At 36.2% G+C, this 18,195-nt stretch overlaps 1 long non-coding RNA gene across 1 annotated transcript in view; it reads right to left on the minus strand.

Moving 5' to 3' along the window:
- The window catches only part of LOC138723480 (uncharacterized), a 61,186-nt gene extending 43,317 nt beyond the window's left edge, over positions 1-17,869 (minus strand). Inside the window, exon 1 of the long non-coding RNA XR_011337876.1 lies at positions 17,491-17,869. This is a non-coding gene — a long non-coding RNA (uncharacterized lncRNA). The remainder of the gene's footprint in view (positions 1-17,490) is intronic.
- Between the last annotated feature and the right edge of the window lie 326 nt (positions 17,870-18,195).

Raw genomic sequence — 18,195 nt, forward strand, 5'->3', positions numbered from 1 at the left:
AATATAATTATGGTTATAGTTTTATTTTAGCAGGCTCAACAAATATGGTGATCTTGTAGATGAGCAACATAGTTACAATACCTGGACAAATACAGAGAGAGAACATATTTTTCATTTGTGTTAACTTCATTTGTTTTCATAAGTATCCTGAACTAGATTACTACTGATGGGTTGTCAGGGTGATACACAACTGTGTGCGTGACATACCAGATAGAATTCCCTAGATTTTTTGGTAACCTTGTAGCAGTGTCCAAACAGTCCCAATTCTCCTTTTTTACAGTAGAATGAATAAAGGGAAATAATCTTACTATACCCTCCCACAGTCTGACAGTCAGGGAATAATCGAAGAGGAGTATCTTATATTACATCATTCTGAATTTGGAATGCAAGCCCAGAAGAACCTGGATCTCCTACTGGCTTCACCAGTAACTTGCTCTTTCCTTCCCAAAAAAGTGGAAAAGGAAGCTTTATGGAAAAAATGTTTTAATCAATGCTATAAGTTTTTACTTATTAAATATTTTAATGACATTCCAATGTCTCTGCTGGAATTTTGTTCTACATATGGCTAAAAGAAACTAAAAAGGCTCACCCATAGGGTAACGGAATGAATTAAGAGAATTTTGCTGTTAATAATATAATTTGATAAATTGCCTTGTTATAACTTTGTTATTGTTGTTTTAACAGCTTTGATAAAATTTTATTTTCAAAAGTTTGAATCAGTGTAAGAAGGAAAACAAAGACTTAAAAACAAGAAATAAGATATAGTAAGGAATGTAACACTAGCTTAGAAAAGCTTTGACTTATAATAATAAAGACTGGAGTTGTTATTAGGGTTTTTTTGAGAGTTTTTCACTCCAGCTGCACTAGACAATACTCTGACTTTTAGTTAATACATACAGACATATCTACTTATTTTCCTTTGCATTTCAGCACATGTACTTCCCCAACTGGCAGCTTGCCATTTACATGTGGAGAATGGGATTGTATTGGTAAGGGGAGAAACTTATATTTCAGATGCGTGCAGAGCACAAATATATTAATTGCATTAATGAAGGGGGTGATATTTAAGGTTTAATTTAGTTATTTGGATCATAACGCACTCAAAACCTTCATAGGGCTTGCCACGAGTTTCAAATAATCGAAGTCCATGTTAAAACTCAGATTGTCCTTACAAGGCTTCATGTTAGGAGCAGAATTAGTTCCTGTTTATGGTGGTAGCTCTATGTAGATATCCAGTAAGAGTAGATACATTCAATAAAGACACTTATTTTTCTCTCAAAGTTAAAGCTTCAATCAAACTGCTGAGATGCTCCTCCCCTGCTAATGCAGAATAGAATTGTGAAAGTATTCTATTTTTTATGAAGTTAAACATCATACGTAGGAGCATGATTGAATGTAATGTTCTAGGAAATAAATACTCCTTACTCCATTCAAGAACTAAATTATCATTAAAATCGCACAATTTCTGTCAAATCTGAGAACAATTGATGTAATAATAAGAGTTCTATTAGGCACTGTATTACTGTCCTCTTGGGTATGGATGTATTGCTAATCTTCTTGAGGATCATTTGGCATCAAGTTTGTGTTGCCTAGTTATGCCAGAATGGTCTAACTTGCAGGAAGGCATTTGAATGAATTCTGTCTCCTTTGGAAACTCCTGCTATATCTTCAAGTTTCTTTTGCTACATTTTAAGTGAAACTGATCATGAGTAGAATCAGCTGTAACTCTAGACTAATCTAAAGTAAAACACTTCCACTATGAAGAGTCAAATTGTGCAAAGTGCTTGGATGGAACCAACAAGATTCAATCAACTACCTAAATTCAAGAAGACAGGATTTTTTTCAGATGTTCTTTGTAAGTAAGATCTTGCACATTTTTTCGTGTCTTAAGGCCACAGACAACTAAAATCTTTTCAAAGTGCCTTCAGACAGACTCCATTTAGGACTTGGGTTTCCTAAATTTTCTTTTTTCAGTGTCCTGTTTTCTGTTTAGTGCATGACAAGTGACTGTTGTAATTCAGGTGTTACAGATGATGGTGAGAAATACCTAATATATTCTGCCTTAATAATTACAGACAGAAAAATATTTTGTACTTTGGAGATTTGGTGTCTGTGCACATAAGAAACTGGATGAATATGTATTGCGTACTTGAAAGCAATGCCTTTCTAGACAGAGTACTAGAATTAGACAAACAAACTGGAGGCTTTCTGACACAGGCTACAGCTTGCATAAATCTGTGCTGAAGAAGTACTCAACCAGCTTCCATAAACTAAACTGAAGTACATTTCTTCCTCATTTGCCCCTGGTGCTTCAAACTGAGTAGTCCTGATCCTCTAGGTAGATTTTGTCAATTGAAACAACATAGTGGGTAAACAGATTTCCCAAACAATGCAAAGTGATCTTTTAAGCATCGTCAATAGCTTCTCAAATACTTTTGATCTAGTTGTTGGTGTGAAAATCCTATTGTCATGTGATCCACTTCACTTTTCTTGTCCACTTTTGTCTAATTTACTTCGCCCTGAGAGATGGCTGGTAATTACATTGACACTAAAGAAAGGGTACATTTCAGCAGAGTCCAGAAAAAGTTGGATGGTGGAATTTAATCTCCTTTATCAGCCTCCACAGAATTCTCTTTGTCTTTTTTCATCGGCCAAATTTATAATGTCTTGTTACACAGCTAGAATTCCAGCTTCACAGTTCTGAGGATAAACTAGTCCCTCTTCCTGGTCCAGTTCCAGAGATTTCTGATGAGAAACCAAATCTTTTAGATTTATTTCCAGAAATAAAATGTGAGTTGATATTCAGCAGTCTGATGTAAAAATTACATTATCCACGCGTTGTGTAAATTTTAAAGAATGTTTGCCTTGCTTCATTCTACTAAAATGTTTCTCTCCCAAATTTGTATTCCTTCTCCATTTTCTTCCCTAGCATCCATTCAGTTTCCTAAATCCTCAAATGAAGCAATCTAAATTTATTAAAAGCTTAAAGGATGGCTAGCAAATACTTAAGATACCTGCTTACATTTGAAGTTTCTGTTTCTCTTTTAGTCTGTAAATATGTTTAGTCTGAAATCAGTTCTATTAACTTTTCATAGCAAGCCACTTATTGAATACTTGCTTCTGCTGGAGATCCTTTAATAAATACAGAAAAAGGTCTGTTAATGTCAATGTTACAGGACAACGGGTCAATCATCCTTACGAAGAAATAAATATAAAAGCATTTAAATAAGAAATGTTATTAATTGTAATTTGATTTTTTTATTCAGGAGGAAAGAGACAAATGAGATACTCTTTAAGCATCACTGTGATTATTGCTGGTCTGTTGAAGAAAACACTCATTGTGTCTTTTGAAGAAAAACTTTGTAAATTGTATTAATCTCAGTGAAAGGTAAAGTTACTAGCTCTAGAAGGCAAAGGAGCGCAACTTCCATTTGCTTCCTAACAGACTTCTGCATTTCTTTCCAAATAATCTTTAAGTAATTTGGGAATGAAAATAATGAGTGAAGAAAAGGTGTCTTAATGTTGTTTTTCACTGCCATGTTTAGGAAATACGTTCTTGATTTATCAAGACAGGTATTATGATATGTAAGAATGGGAATGGCACAGTATAAGGGAGATGTCTGCTTGTCCTTCTTTGGAGTAGGATAAAATGTGACGCTTTTCTGATGCTATGGGAAATAAGTTTTCAGTCCATGAAACATTTTGACTTTAAACTAAAAGGGTGAGTTCTACAGTGCCACCCTCTTTTAAAGATTAAATCCGCATAGCGCTCTATGGAATACAATATCTATTGTTCATACTTCTTGAATGACTTGGAATCATGTGTTAACACGATGAAACCAGATGGGATGTTCAAACACTAAACTCCATTCAGTACTAGCCAGATGTCTTTCCTGGAGGATGGGGGAGGGATCCTCCAAATAGCAATTTCAGAAAAGATATTAACTGTCAAATTTCGAGCAATTAATTCAAGTGATAAATACACCACATTGATTATTCAGTAATTCTTTAACTGTTTTTAGGTAAGCTTGGTCTGATTTTATCTTAGCTCCTGGATTCAGATGTGAATGTATCATCTGATCTGAAATTTTTATTTTTTTCCCCCAACTTAAACAAGTAGTTAAATGTGAAATTAACTTGTCAAGGAGATACTGTGTTTGTTCTGTGGCTCAACTACTATCTTACAAAGAAAAAAAAAATGGAAAAAGAAGGCAATAGAGAGCAAAGTAGGTAAGCCAAAAGCAAGATGCAGAATGTGGCAGGCACCAAATTTACAAAAAATGTTTGTCAAATGGTTAACAGTCACTCAGAAAGGTTGTATCTCTAAACTAAATTAACAAATGTTTCTATAATAAGACAGCTAAATGCATAGCTATGTTTATAGTAAATGCATGGTTGTCTTCTTCTGTCTTAAAAAAAAAAAAAAACAAAACAAAAAACAAAACAAAAACTCTTTAGTTATGCTACCTTTGACCCTTACACAAATTCCACTACAGTGGGCTTGCAGCAGTATGGAGAGACTGTAAATATGTTTAGACAGCTGGTACAGTCTGGGGCCTTCTTAAGGAAATGGAAAACAATACAGAAGGTCTTAGTGCAGAAATATTCCCATATAATGAAGAATGCCCAGTATGTTTCAATGCAGAATGCCTTTTTCAGTATTGCTTATGGAACTAAGTATGAGTTCTCAAACAGAACAATTGAGAAGTAGGTATACCCTACATTTCTCTTTCATGCTGTGTTAACCTCACTTATTTTACATTTGTGCAGCAGAAGAAATGCCAGCCAAGTTAAGTTTCTAAATTTAAAAATACTGGATGACAAATCTTTGGCAAAGAGAGGATGCGCAATTCTAGTCTTCGTTATGCTTACCACCTCCTGTTGTAGAGAACCAAGAAAAAAAGGACCAGGAAGCTCATTAAGATCTTGTAGCCAAAGGCCACAACCCCCTCTCCCATAAAAGTGTCAAATTTTCTTGACTGTCTGCTTTCCTTTTGCAATGTCCAAAACATGCAGTGAATCCTGAGGGCATCCACCAGGAAATCATGGCTGTCTGTTCTTTATAAATCCCAAAGAAGGGAAGAAAAGGACAGGACACAGGCACCACATAGAGCATTGCCCAACAGACAGGCTTTGGAGGAGAACAGAGCATTGGGTCTTAATACAATAAAAAGTTTGTGAATTCAGCCAAGTCCCTCTGGTGATATCAATTGCCTCGATGTTCTCATAATCTGTGTATGCAAAGCATCGGGCTCCTTCTGCCAGGGGTCTTCATGTGCATTAGAGGGAGTCTTAACCCACTGAAACCTACTGGAATGATGCTAAATGTGATCCCCAGTGATAGCTGCTGCAAAACAACCTACGTGGGTACAAGTGTATTGCCAGATCCCTTGAGGACCCAACTCAAACCAGGAAATATATTCATTAATTTGATGCACGTCTAATTTTAGTCAATGTTTTCTTTTACTTTTTCTTAAAGTTCAGGATTTTTTGTATTGTATAAATTTAAACTAGTCATTCAGCCAAAAACTTCTTAACTCCTCTCTGAAAAGGACATGACCTTTATCAGCCTTTTAAGTAAATCAGATTTTACTTCCTTCTTTCATGTGACTAATATATTTAAGTATTTTTTTTTTATGAAAAATATCTTAATAAAGTTACATGCATTTTACCACTGAGCCTGAGAAATTAAGCTAGAATACTGGCACTGATAGAATAGTCATGACGAATGATTGTCTAAATGAAGTTATGTAAGCATTATTCCCTGAATATATGTACAAAACTGGTGGAGGATATTGCTTACAGGGATCTGTTTTCCTCTTTTTTTTCAATGAACTGTTTTTAGAATTGAAAATGGTAAAATAAGACAGGGTAACTTAATAATAAAAAACCAAATACAATTAAAGCATAAAGTACATGATCGCCAACAAGGTGAGGAAAAAACCTTAGATTAAAAACCAAAATGTCAGATAAATCCCAAGACTGAAGCAAACATGTTCCATATTTTGACTTATTGAAATTTTGAGAGACAACGCTTGTTTTACTGTACTATTAAGTGTTTTGAGGAAATTTGTCACTACTTTTGCAAGTAGAAAAATGTAGATTGGAAGTCCTAATATTTCTTAATAAAAATATTTATGTATCTTTGAAACTTAACTGTCCCACAAAAAGGCAATATTTTACTTGTTTTTATGCCTATAAGTAAAATTTCAAAATATCTAATTCTATCTATTTCATATTTATGGTAACCAGTTCCAATTTTTAGATCTTTACATCTTTCACACTCGTTGCAGAGTAATACAACAATTTAGGGCAGAGGGGTTTAAAGAAACAGGTTGGATGAGGGTAGAAGAGATTGGTACAAAGTAGCTCACCAGTGAATGGAGTTCACAAAGGAATCTTTTCCCAGTTTTAGAATTCTGTGACCTGATGCTATGGAGGACACTTGAGTTCTGATCCTGGTGGTGCACAGGATCTGTAATTTAGGATTTCTTCTCTTCCATGTCTATGGTATATTAGGGAGTCACATATTAGAAGAAACATGATTTTAAGTGTAATGAAGACTGAAGTATTATATAAGAATTACAGAAGGAGGCACCTGGATTTGTTTTTTTGGGGGGCGGGGTGGGGGTCATATGGCTTGTTTCAACTGGCACGGAAAAGTACTTTAAAACTGAGCACAATTCAAAAGGGGAGTGCTTTAATTTCCTTTCTTCAGGTAAAATGTGTAGTGAAGGCTTTAGGAATGATTGTAAGTTAGAGGATGAGGGAAATTTGTAGTTACACAAAAAGGACATTTCAATGGGCAATTTCCTGTATTATAGGTGCACTTATTGCATGTAGAAGGGGCTAATAATTCCTAAGAATAAATGAATCAAGACACAAGAATAGTGTACTACTTCTACCATGCTTTGTTTTTTTTTTTTTTATATTTGGTACATTATGCAACAATTGTAACAAATCAATTTAGAATTTACACAGAATAAGCCTTACATCAGTCTTCTCTGGAAGACATGATTTTGATGTTCCAAAACAGAAGACTAAATTAATTCATAGTTTTAGTTATTTATTCTCTACTTAAATAAGAAACATGAGTAATATTAGCTTTATTCGATATTATACTTGCAAATTATTGAGAAATCAGTAATTTACAAACATTACAAGAACATCATCTCAGATTGCAGTCCTGAAAAAAATTTGTAGTAGCAACTTAAAGCAAAGCAAATGAAATCACTTTTTCCAGTCACAGGAGTCTGACATTTTTTAAGTGCAAGGACTCAAATGGCTGTTTCCACTGATACCTCAAAAGTGATGATCTTGGTAAGATAGTAGGACAAAACATTGTGAAAAATTACATCATTCTGTTTATTTCAAGTTCAGATTTTCAGTGTTATGTGTTTCCTTCACAGAAACAATATCTGGTTTCAGTCTACAGAAGTAGTTGAATTCTCAGCTGTGCAAAAAATACAATTATGACAAGTACACTTGACCTTTGGTGGAATTAAGGAGAGTACCACCTGCACTAAATATCTCTTGTAAACAGTGTCAGGAGCAAAGAGATACAGCCTGGTTACAAATCAAATCCAGTTCCATAGCTTACTGCAATAATTACATTGCAGGTTGCTTTAAAGTTTTGACTTCTAATTGTAACCTAGTCTTAAACAAGGGGTGTTGATGAATTATTAGCAGCTGCACTGTGAACAGGAGCACTCTTTGTGCTGAGATAAATCTACCCAGCTCTAGAAATAGTCAGTCATGCAATAAACAAAATTTCAATTTTTTTCTTGATTCTCTGGTAATCCAAATGTTACAAATGAAATCAAAGGACATAAGAAAACTCTTTGAGGGCACTTCCCAAAATATTTTGATCGCTTGACACATGCCTACTCCTAGAATAAACTAGTATAGTAAGGTCCATGAAGTAAAGGGTATTTTTGTTTTATTTCAAAGAAAAATCTCAAAAACTGAGCCCCTTTAACAGTCTAGATAATGAAGATGGCCTAAATCAATTTATATTTAGATGTCATGGGGTAACCATAAAATACTCCTTGATAAAGACACAGTACCCAGTAGCCTGGTTGTCACAGCTGAATCTTATAAATAAATGTTTTAGTCTAGAACAAAACATATCTCTTTCATGGACCTTCCCTAAATATAAACCCTCATGAGATCTCTTTTTATGCAACTCTCACCTTGAAGTAATGCTGTGCCTAGAAGAGGTGTTATCCTGGGTTATCTTGGCTAGACAGTTCTGACTAGTAAGGTTCTCCATAGAGACTACCTGCTGCTATTCACCTCTTTTAAGCCTATCCTTTTCCTCTTTTCTTTTCCTTCAGCTTAATGAACATTTCCCAACATAACTCAGAGAGGAAGGAATGCAGGGGAAGTCAGTTATTTAAAGCTTTTAAATGTCTAAATCATAATTTTAAAACTTTCTTTAGGCATAGTTAGCTGCTATAGATCACGAAGTGCAGGAAACTCATTGTACAGTTCTGTGATTTCCAGTAAGCTTTATACTGCAGTTGTACAGAGTGCATCTTAGTACATAGTATCATGTGGTGGAAAACTCACAGATCTTAAATTCAAGGTCCACATCTGAAGAAGCCATCAGTGCTGCAGCATATTATAAATGGGGAAAAAGGGTTCCTTGCCCACAGTGGCAGGAAACACTCTTCACAGGCTTTTTTGAAACACAAAATTAGTAATGGTCTCCAAGATAATGGTACCCAGCTTATACTTTCTTCCCAGCAAAGTCAAATTGAAAGCCCTTAAAATCTTAGCAACCATCTGCTAAATATAAGGCATATATGAATACACATCACATATGCATAAACCATCTTTTATATTATCTGCATCACTGACAACTGTAGACCTTATAGCGTCTCATTTTAATACACATTTTACTACATTCCTTATTTTTGTAAAACAAAACTAACATTTACAGACCTTATGTAGTTTAGCTCTTTTCATTACTGCTATGTAAAACTGTTGTGTTTTTCTTTAAAATTTTTATCAATCCCAATATAATTAATAATTGTATCAGAAATCAATTTATTTCCTAGAAAAATCCACTCAAGTACCTTGGCTGTTTTGTAGCAATGTCTTCTGGTTTTGTCTCCAATTTCCATTGCAAAGAGAATTAATTTAAGAGAGATCAATAGCATTGCCAGCATACGTTGCATGCTCCTGCTCTAAGCCAGTGCTCAGAATATGCGACATGAGTTGAAACTTAATCCTGTACCTTGCATTGAATTATGCAAATAGCATACCCTTAAAAAGAAGCTTTTGTTTTTATTTAATTTAATACAGTAATAACTACTACAGGAAAAAGTGTAAAACAAATAATTGTGTGTACTTCAGATAAGAAAAATCTGCTAAGCCTTGATATTGGGTGTGTGTGATGGATGTTGTGTGAAATGCTGGGCGCACTTTGCAGAGTGTGAAACCTGCACAAACGTTCCAATAATGCTAAAGCACTTGCAGAAATGTTGCACCTGGAGCAGGGAGGAGTGAAGAGGGCAAAGGTCAGCATTAGGCATTAAGATACTGACTAAACAGACTTTACACTCGGTGAAAAGTCCAGACAACCCCTGCAGTGTCATCTTACAACTCTGGTTTTCTTCTTTTCAGGACATAGTAATCCATAAATACACTCAAGTCACCAGCAGATTAGCTCTTCCCCCCCTTCTCCCCCTTTTTAACTCTCCTTTCATTTTTAATTCTTGCATAAAGGTCTGAAATTTTAACCCTTTTTATGTCTTCTAAATCAACCTTGGGAACTGCTTTTCTACACTGTTATCTTTCAGTAGACTACTCATCTTTTTAAATCCTCTTTTTTTTTTTACGAATTATTGTCTTAGGAAAGTGGTTTCAAATTAACTAGATAATAATTCTTAAACAGTAACACAAACTCAGTGTATGCATAAGACATTTGGGGAAATCATCAGATTTTTATTTCTAAAAAAAGGCAGTTATCAAACTCTGTAAACAGCTTAAATGCATCCTTTTTTCTGACTCTTCTTAACTTGACTTTATGTAAAATATTTTATGGGATATGGTAAAAAAATTGTTTTCACAACTTCCAAGCTTATTTCTTTGGATAGATGGAAACAGCTTCAATTGGGATGCTGTAAGTAGACAATCATCTTGCTTGCCATTGCTTTTTTTAGCAAAACAAAAAACCCTCACTCCTTATCAATTATTTCTTTAAACTGGAAAAATGTAGAGGTAAAACACAAAGAGGTGTTTGTACTTCTATCATTCAAGTCTTTCTGGTTTTCATCTATTACACTTACTAGATGCAGTCATGAGACCAAACTGATTTTAATCATTTTACCTGATCCCATTATCCAGATCCCATGGCTTAAGAGACTGGATAGACTCCTAATATAGTCTGGATGCTTGACAGTAAAAATTGATTGGTAAAATACAACCCATCAATTGGATATAACCATGCATATTTTGCTGACTTCCTCTCCTCATTCTGAGCACTGCATGTGGCCATACTTCCACGCAGGTTATTTCCCTCTCATTTACTTCTCACAACCCCACCCCTTCTGCAAACTCACCGAGAGGACCAGCAGATCTACCATGGTGCCTTTTTCTCAATTAGTTTTTGTAAATAAAGAACAGTGCTGACAAAAGATAACTGTTGATCTAAGTATTTCTTTCATGCCGTGCGTGAAGATTGAGTAATTAGAAACAATAAGCAGATTGTTTTTCTTTTGCACTGAGATCCCTCATATTTGCCTATGGAGAGAAAACAAAGTTTTCAGTTCCATTTGTGCGATGCTATCATTTCTGTTAGTCACAAAATGGTGCCCTGAAAGGCTCATGTGTGAAATCTCACAATCATCTTCAGGCCCACTGATTTCTGAGCAGTGATTTTTAGAGTTGCTGCCCAAGGGTTTCTGATTCGGTCTGTTCAACAGTGGGAATTAAAGAATCATCAAGAGAAACAGAAAGATTAAACTGGAAGCACAATTTAATGACCAACAGCAAAGAGGGTAGAACCCAGCAAAGGTATTTAATTCTCATGGCAAAGGGTTCTGTAGAAATTAAAGATCTATTTACGCATGATGTTTCAAATGTGTGCTGAAGTTTGACCATGGAAGTGGTTTGCTAGATTGCCTTCAGGCTTTAGAAGTAAGAATGTGCTTACAGTCATTGCAAGATCAGAGCCCTGGTGAACAAATACTGGAGGAAGTAAATGTCTAGGGCTCAGGTTTGGTACTCTTGGTCACACAGTGCAGCATCTTGGCCTGCCATTGGTCTCACTGGTACCATGGGACAGTGTTAAATAAGTCACCACTCTACAGCAGTCAGCATTTTTGAGTTGGGCCTTGCATGACAGCACTTTATGTTGAATGACAGATGAAGTAATATTTTCCATTTATCCTACATTCTGATGTTTTGTTGCATGTTTGCAACAAATAAAAAGTGAATGTTCAAGTACATGAAAAACTTAAGAAAATTAAGCTAGAACTGAATTACATGAACCTCTTGAGAAACAGGCTTTGTATTTTGTCTTGTTACAGAAACACTACACCAAAAATGACCTGATTTAATAACAATAAAAACAACAACAACAAAGACTATTGTTTTCTCTGGAATTTTATATTCTTTTCAAGTGTCTGAGGTGTCTTCAGTACCCCTTGCTGTGGTATCTCAATGCTAACCTCGCAATAATAATCACAAATTCAAAACTTGAATTCTACTAATATGACGTAGATGAGCAGTTAAATGATTTGCCCAAGGCTACAAAGCATCTTGCTGGAGAGCTGAAACCAGGCCTTTTACCACGTCTGCCTGGCCAGTCCCAAAGTGTGTGCTTTGTTTCATGTTCTCAGACATGTTTCTTCATGCACATGTTACTTGGACTGCATGCTTGACATATAGGAAAGGCTGTGCTGCCTGCTGCATTTTCTCCTGTATTATTTTTCACCTTACATTTAAAAAATGATTGGGGTTTTAAGGAAAACTTTATACAACTGAAGAAAAGATAGATATTTTATTGAAGCCATATTCATAATTATTTTTTCAGAAATTATTTTCCAGAGCTGTTTGATTGTTTCTTGATTCAGGCTTATAGTGATAATTTGAAATCATGAACCACTCAAGTGGAATGTTAAACCAAACTATGAATAATAAAGGAAATTTTTACAAAATAGTATAGGAATAATAAATCTGTTGCCAATTGTTTTCTTTGTGTTTAAAGCAAACAAAACAAAGCAACCCCCTCAAAAAAAACTAAACCAAAAACCTACTCCAAAAAAAAAAAACCCAACTACACCAGCTGTGTATTCCTTTCAACTGGTCTTTTCTCCCCACATTTTCTTCTGAGAAATTCATTTTTACCCACTTACCTTATCCACAGGCTATGTAGATATATGAGTAGGATTTCGTGCATCTTTTGCATACTCTACTTGCTAAATCTCAACAAATATATTGTTATATTACTCCATAGTTAGCTCACTAAATCCAAATAAAAGAGTAGGTAAGACTGTAATTATATTATCTGTTTATTTATGTCCATAGGTAATGTTTGTGTGTGACACACATGGTATTTACAATCTGTACTTTGTATGTAGATCACACAGACACAAGTGAGAGACCATGATCACCAACTTATGGAGTGTGGGTGGGTTACGTGTGTGTAAAACCTATGTAAGCAAATTAATAACAATTGAAAATTACAGATGTTTTAAGGGTGAGCATTTTGGACAGTGGAAAACTATATTTTTCTGACTTTTTAAAATTTTTTTTTAATTTGAGAAGTACTGTATCTTTCACTTTTTCTGACTTAATTAGAAAAGGCAAGGCAGCTTATGCTTTAATTCACCCACACCTTTAATTTTTTTGTTCACTCTTTGCTTGAGGATTTTTGTTTCTTTTTCTTAAATATTTGGCAATGAGATGATGCTGACTACCTCTGTCTAGTGTGTGATAGACATTCATTCCTTGTTGCGCACATTTGTAAAAGAGGATCTTGCGATGATTTTTGCCTGAATGCAACAACATTTGCTGCTTTACAAATACTATAAATTAAACATTCTTAATTATTTTTGCTCATGCTAGATAAGATTCAGGACAAAGGGGAGATTGATTCAGTGTGCCTTACAATGGCCCTACTGATTTCTCTACTGGCCCTTCCTCTGCACATGGTCAATTAGAATTGAAAATCCTGTGCTGATTTCATTCACTGGAATTTTTAAGCAGGTCAGGAAGAAAGATGTTATTGAAAGGAAAAGTCTCATCTAAATAAGAAAAGAACACGTGGCCATCTGGTCTAACTGTACCATGCCGAAAGTCATTTTGGCTCAGCCGTAGTTTGGTCTTTGCAACAGTGTGCCAAAATATCAAACAGAAATCTGTTTACATTAAAACACACTGCTTTTTATCTATAAAAATGCAATGCACAGTTCTCTTCCTATCTGTAATGCATAAGCCCATTTGAACCCATTCTGGTAGGCTCTCATGTTACTTCTGCTGTGTAAAGGTATAAGTGAAACAGCCAATCTTTAAAAATTTTGGAAGTTCTCCTGAGCACTTTGTGCTTACGACTGAAAATTGTACTTCTGCTTGAACTAGGAAAGGCTCAAGCAAACAGATTCAACAGAGGAAGCACGATAGAAAGAGGGGAGAGAAGTGTTTAAAAAGAGAAATTAGAACTTGAAGTTTGTGTAAGTGAAACCACGGAATTTGCTCAACCCATTGGAGGCCATAGGTTAAGAGATGAGCTATAACAGACATCAAATTTTTATGAAATGGAGTCATAAATGTGCACGATCTGCCATGATTGCTTTGTTTCAACATCAACTATTTAAAAGTTTAAAGAAGTCAGCAAAACCCCACATGTCAGAATTTTTCACATTAAGATAAATAAAATCTTTGTGTAAAAATATAAAGCACATAGCTCTGAATCTTAGAGCCCTGGACAACAACAGCTGGAGGATAATGCCATATTTGCAAAAATACTGAGTATTTGCATCTCCTACCTACTTCAGTCAGAGCTGCTGAACACCAAAAGACTTACAGGGAGGAGAGTGTTGAACTAAACATGTAGGCAAGGGCCCTGTATTCATATGCTCAACTTTAAGGCTTAACTCTTATATGATTAGTCATTACTTTTGCATTGATAAACCATATATATATTGCCAGCTGAAATATCCCTTCTAATGCTACGTAGCACGTAAATAGGTTCTGAACTTTACAGGAATTGATTTGCGTAGGATTTCAATCTTTAGGAAATGGATAAAATCGTGTTGTATATTGTCATTACTGTAAGAAAACAAAAGTCAGCACTTCAAAACGTAGCTGCAGGCAGTATTTTGAAATATATTTGTGAAATATCTTTGTGAAACATCCTTGTGAAAGGTTACTGAGAAATTTTATTTTTCAAGAATAATATGCCAGGAAAAGTAGAAAGGAAATTAGCACTTAATACTAGTGAACTTGTATATATACATAGATGTGTAATTTATAAGTATATACTTCTCTGCATGACCATCGTGTCGAGTTAGCTTGTATATTTCATTTAAAGCGTATAAAATATTCCTCCAGAAAAGTGTTAAATCTCTTGGGGATTTTTTTTTTTTAAATGCAGGGATACAAATCTGATTGCAGGTCTCAATTAATTCTCTTCCTTTCTCTGAAATCTCCTTTCTAGAATCTTTATCTTGCCTGTAGATATGGTTACCACTACATGCAACCTTTTCTTTGTATGCCTCTGCTACTATTTGGAAAGGAAGTTTTTTTAAGACTAAGTTTACCTAAGCTGCGTTCCTTTCCTAACAGTGTTTTTTAGCAATATTAAAAAAAAAAAGGTAAAGCAAATCCTTTCTATTAAAGATATCTGTTAGTGTGACTAATATATAGTTTAAGCCTTTTCAAAGACTAAATTAAAAGAGGCGTACATGTGTGTATGTGCATGTGTGCATGAAAACATATTTTCTTGTCAGTCTTTTTCACACAAAGCCCATCTTAAAAAGTAAAAATTAATCACTATTTATATCATACCATAAGTTGTATCACAAGATGATGCAATTCCAAAGAACTTGTAGAAAACGGGTCCGCACAGCATACATTTAAAAATTAAATAGACTAAATGCTTTGAATCTCCCTTTTTGCTGGATGTGTCTGCTAACCCCACCCATAGCCACACCAAATGGAGCGCAACTATTTTGGGGAGCACTGCATTCCCAAGACCAACTTTCTGGCACGATGACACTGGGCCAGTTCCTCTGGGCTGTGGCAACGGGGAGGCCAAGGGTTGCAGGGCCAGCTAAATAAAACAGTGCCCTGCCATGCTCCCCTTCTTTGGTTTGAAGACAACCTACTCGCAAAGCATTTCGCTACTGCCTTGTTTCAAAATGCCACAAAACTGCCTAGGAGAACCGACTAATCGCTCTAAACCTAAATATGTCTGAGCATATCAGTTTGACTACCTTTCGGATATAGGTGTCTGCACACTAACTATTTGCCTTTATGTAGTATTGCATACATATAGAAAATCTTTACTTAGTATTTGTAAATACAGCAATTACACAAGTGATGCATGAATATAACATAAAGCACTGTATTTACCATAAAGCTAGAGTAGAAATCACCCTAAAATAGGAAATAGTAGATGACCCCAGTTACACTGTGTTGGAAAGCCTGTACACATATGTGCGTGTTTTGTATATTAATGCGCTTATATATTAACAAAGTTTCTTATGTCATATTTTTGGCGAATCACAATGAAGTTGAAACTGAGCCTGGTCGACATAAGGAGGAAAGGCTTGTGTTTGTCTTTAATCTTTCTGCAGCACGGTTCAGACTTCTGTCTGATCTGCACATAGCAGAGCATGGGGCTTGCCGTGCATTGCGTGCAGGCTCCTTGATTGTGGAAAGGAAAAAAAAATCTGGCTGGAATCCAGACAGGCGAGCGCAGCGCTCTGTTGATCATTATGTCTAGCCTTCAGGTGTCTCAGCTCACAGTGGGCGGCGGCTGGGGGAGGGGGAGATAACAGGAGGGCAGACAAAGAATAAAATGGTGTATTTAAAAAAAAAATTCATATGCAAAAAATTCATGACAAATCCTTTTTTAAAAAATGCTTCTTTTAACGTCCTTTTCCCCACGGTGGGAGCTAGCAAACATCTGTCCAGGAAGATTTATTTAAGCCATAATTAGTAGCGTCTGGAGTCTTTCAACAATTTCGCCTTATTGCACTTATTTTTTTTTTAAAGAACACTGCTCGTCTTTCACTTAGAAACTGTTTTCACTTCATGCTTTATTAGACATTCAGCCCAGCCAGGACCGAGTCAGATTTCTATTGTCTTTGCTTTTTCTCTTCCAATGGTAGTTTTCGGAATCTAACTTTTGGTAGGGGCGGGGGCGGGTAGCAAGAAGTGTGCAGGCAAGATCTTGTTAAAGGTCTTATGAACACGTGGGGGGGGAAGAAAAAAGAACAAAAATACAAATCAGTGCTTCTTACACAGTTATCCATTTGGTTTCAATTTCTTTTCCAGAGAAGAAAAAGAAGAAGAAGAAAAAAAAACAAAACAGCTCTGCTTTGTCTGTTGCTTCTGTTTGAGAACTCTCATAAATCTCTCCCAGAAAGCAACTTGGGCTGAAGGAGATCTGGCCATCAAAGCTCTGGGAAGCAATCACAATGTCTCTTGCTATGGATATTCTCTTCTTTCTGCCCCCTTCATCCCCGCTGCCCCTTCCACCCCGACCTTCTGACGTTATGCTACTAAGAGCCCCACACCCTTCCCACCCGACCAGGAATCGGAATGAATGCAAGCTGCAATCTAGAGGTAGTTAAAGTTGCTTATGAAAAAGCTGCTCCTCGTGCTGAGCAAGCCCAGATATTATACGAGTTGTGTTTTTCAGTCCAGCCATAAGCCTTTTCTACGCTCCCCCCGTTGGCCCTCCTCTCCCCCTCCCCCCGTGGAAGGGGTGGGATGGGAACCTTGCTCGACTTCATTGTTCCAAATCTAAGAGCTATTTGCCCCAAAGTGTCTTTGCTGTCTTTCATAGCTAATTATAATAACTGTCAGATGTCTGGAAAGTCTGGGCTGCCCTTGCTGGCGGAGTTAAACTTTGCCTTTATTTTTTCCCCTTAGGGACAGATCAGGCCTGATTAGACACAGAGTACAAATAAAAGTGAACAACATACATGTGTAGGGCTTTTTGTCTTTGTTTTTTTTTATGAACAAAGCGGCATGTCAGGAAGCAGTATGGCATGCAGTGTGCATGCAGGCACTGCCCTGGAAGATAACTCTCTTTCTATTCTACATCCCCCCCCTCCCCAGCTCCCCCGCCTTTTTTTTTTTATTTTAATTGAAGCATGGAAGAAATATTCCTGAATTTGAATAGCACTTCAGATACTTGCTCGTATCATCAGAAAAAGTAATAATCAACTTAATGCACATACCATTTTGACAATTTTAACGTATTTGCTTTTCTAGGTGAAAATAAAATTTAAAAAAAACTGTACTCACAGTTTTGTTGTGCTGTGCAGGTCGCTGTCTCCTCCTGCAGAGACAAGGAGGGTATGAGGATGTCAAGGGTGCAGAATCCCAGTTTAATTCAGAAGAAATGTACAAATGTGCTTCCTGGAGGCGCCTGGAAGTCAGCCACTTGTGCTCAGACATCCCATTGCTGCTCTGCATGCTATACTATCTGCAGTTCTGAATTGAACTAAATACTGCCCATGTGAAAGACTGGGGAAACACAGTCATGTGGGACACACAAATCCACTCTATTGGCTCCGAAGGCACAACTTCAGCATTCTTGCATTTCCACCATTGGTTAACAGTTCAAGCTGAAATAGTCTCGGTCCTCCTAGTGAGTCCGTTTTCTCTTTATGTGTGGAAGAATGACTGTAGGATTTTACAGTGGTAGGATTAGTTAAGAAAGGGACTGAAGTCATCCCTTTGACTGAAGCTGGTGGGTGGGGATTGGAAGCTGTGCTTTTCTCGAGTCGACGCTTTTCCTTTTTCTGCCTGCGCTCTGTGTGTCAGGAAATGCTTGCAGTTAACTTGGGCAGCACGGAGAAACTGAAATGACTTTCTTCAGGTTCAGGGACTTGACTTTCAGAGTAATGCAGACCATACAATGATTTTTACAGTATAATTTTACTGGAACAACTCTATTCTGAATTGCAAATGTGTAGTTATTTTCTCTTTTCTATACATTTTTTATAG

This window comes from Phaenicophaeus curvirostris, chromosome 8, assembly GCF_032191515.1.
Source record: "Phaenicophaeus curvirostris isolate KB17595 chromosome 8, BPBGC_Pcur_1.0, whole genome shotgun sequence".
NCBI classification, from domain to species: domain Eukaryota; kingdom Metazoa; phylum Chordata; class Aves; order Cuculiformes; family Cuculidae; genus Phaenicophaeus; species Phaenicophaeus curvirostris.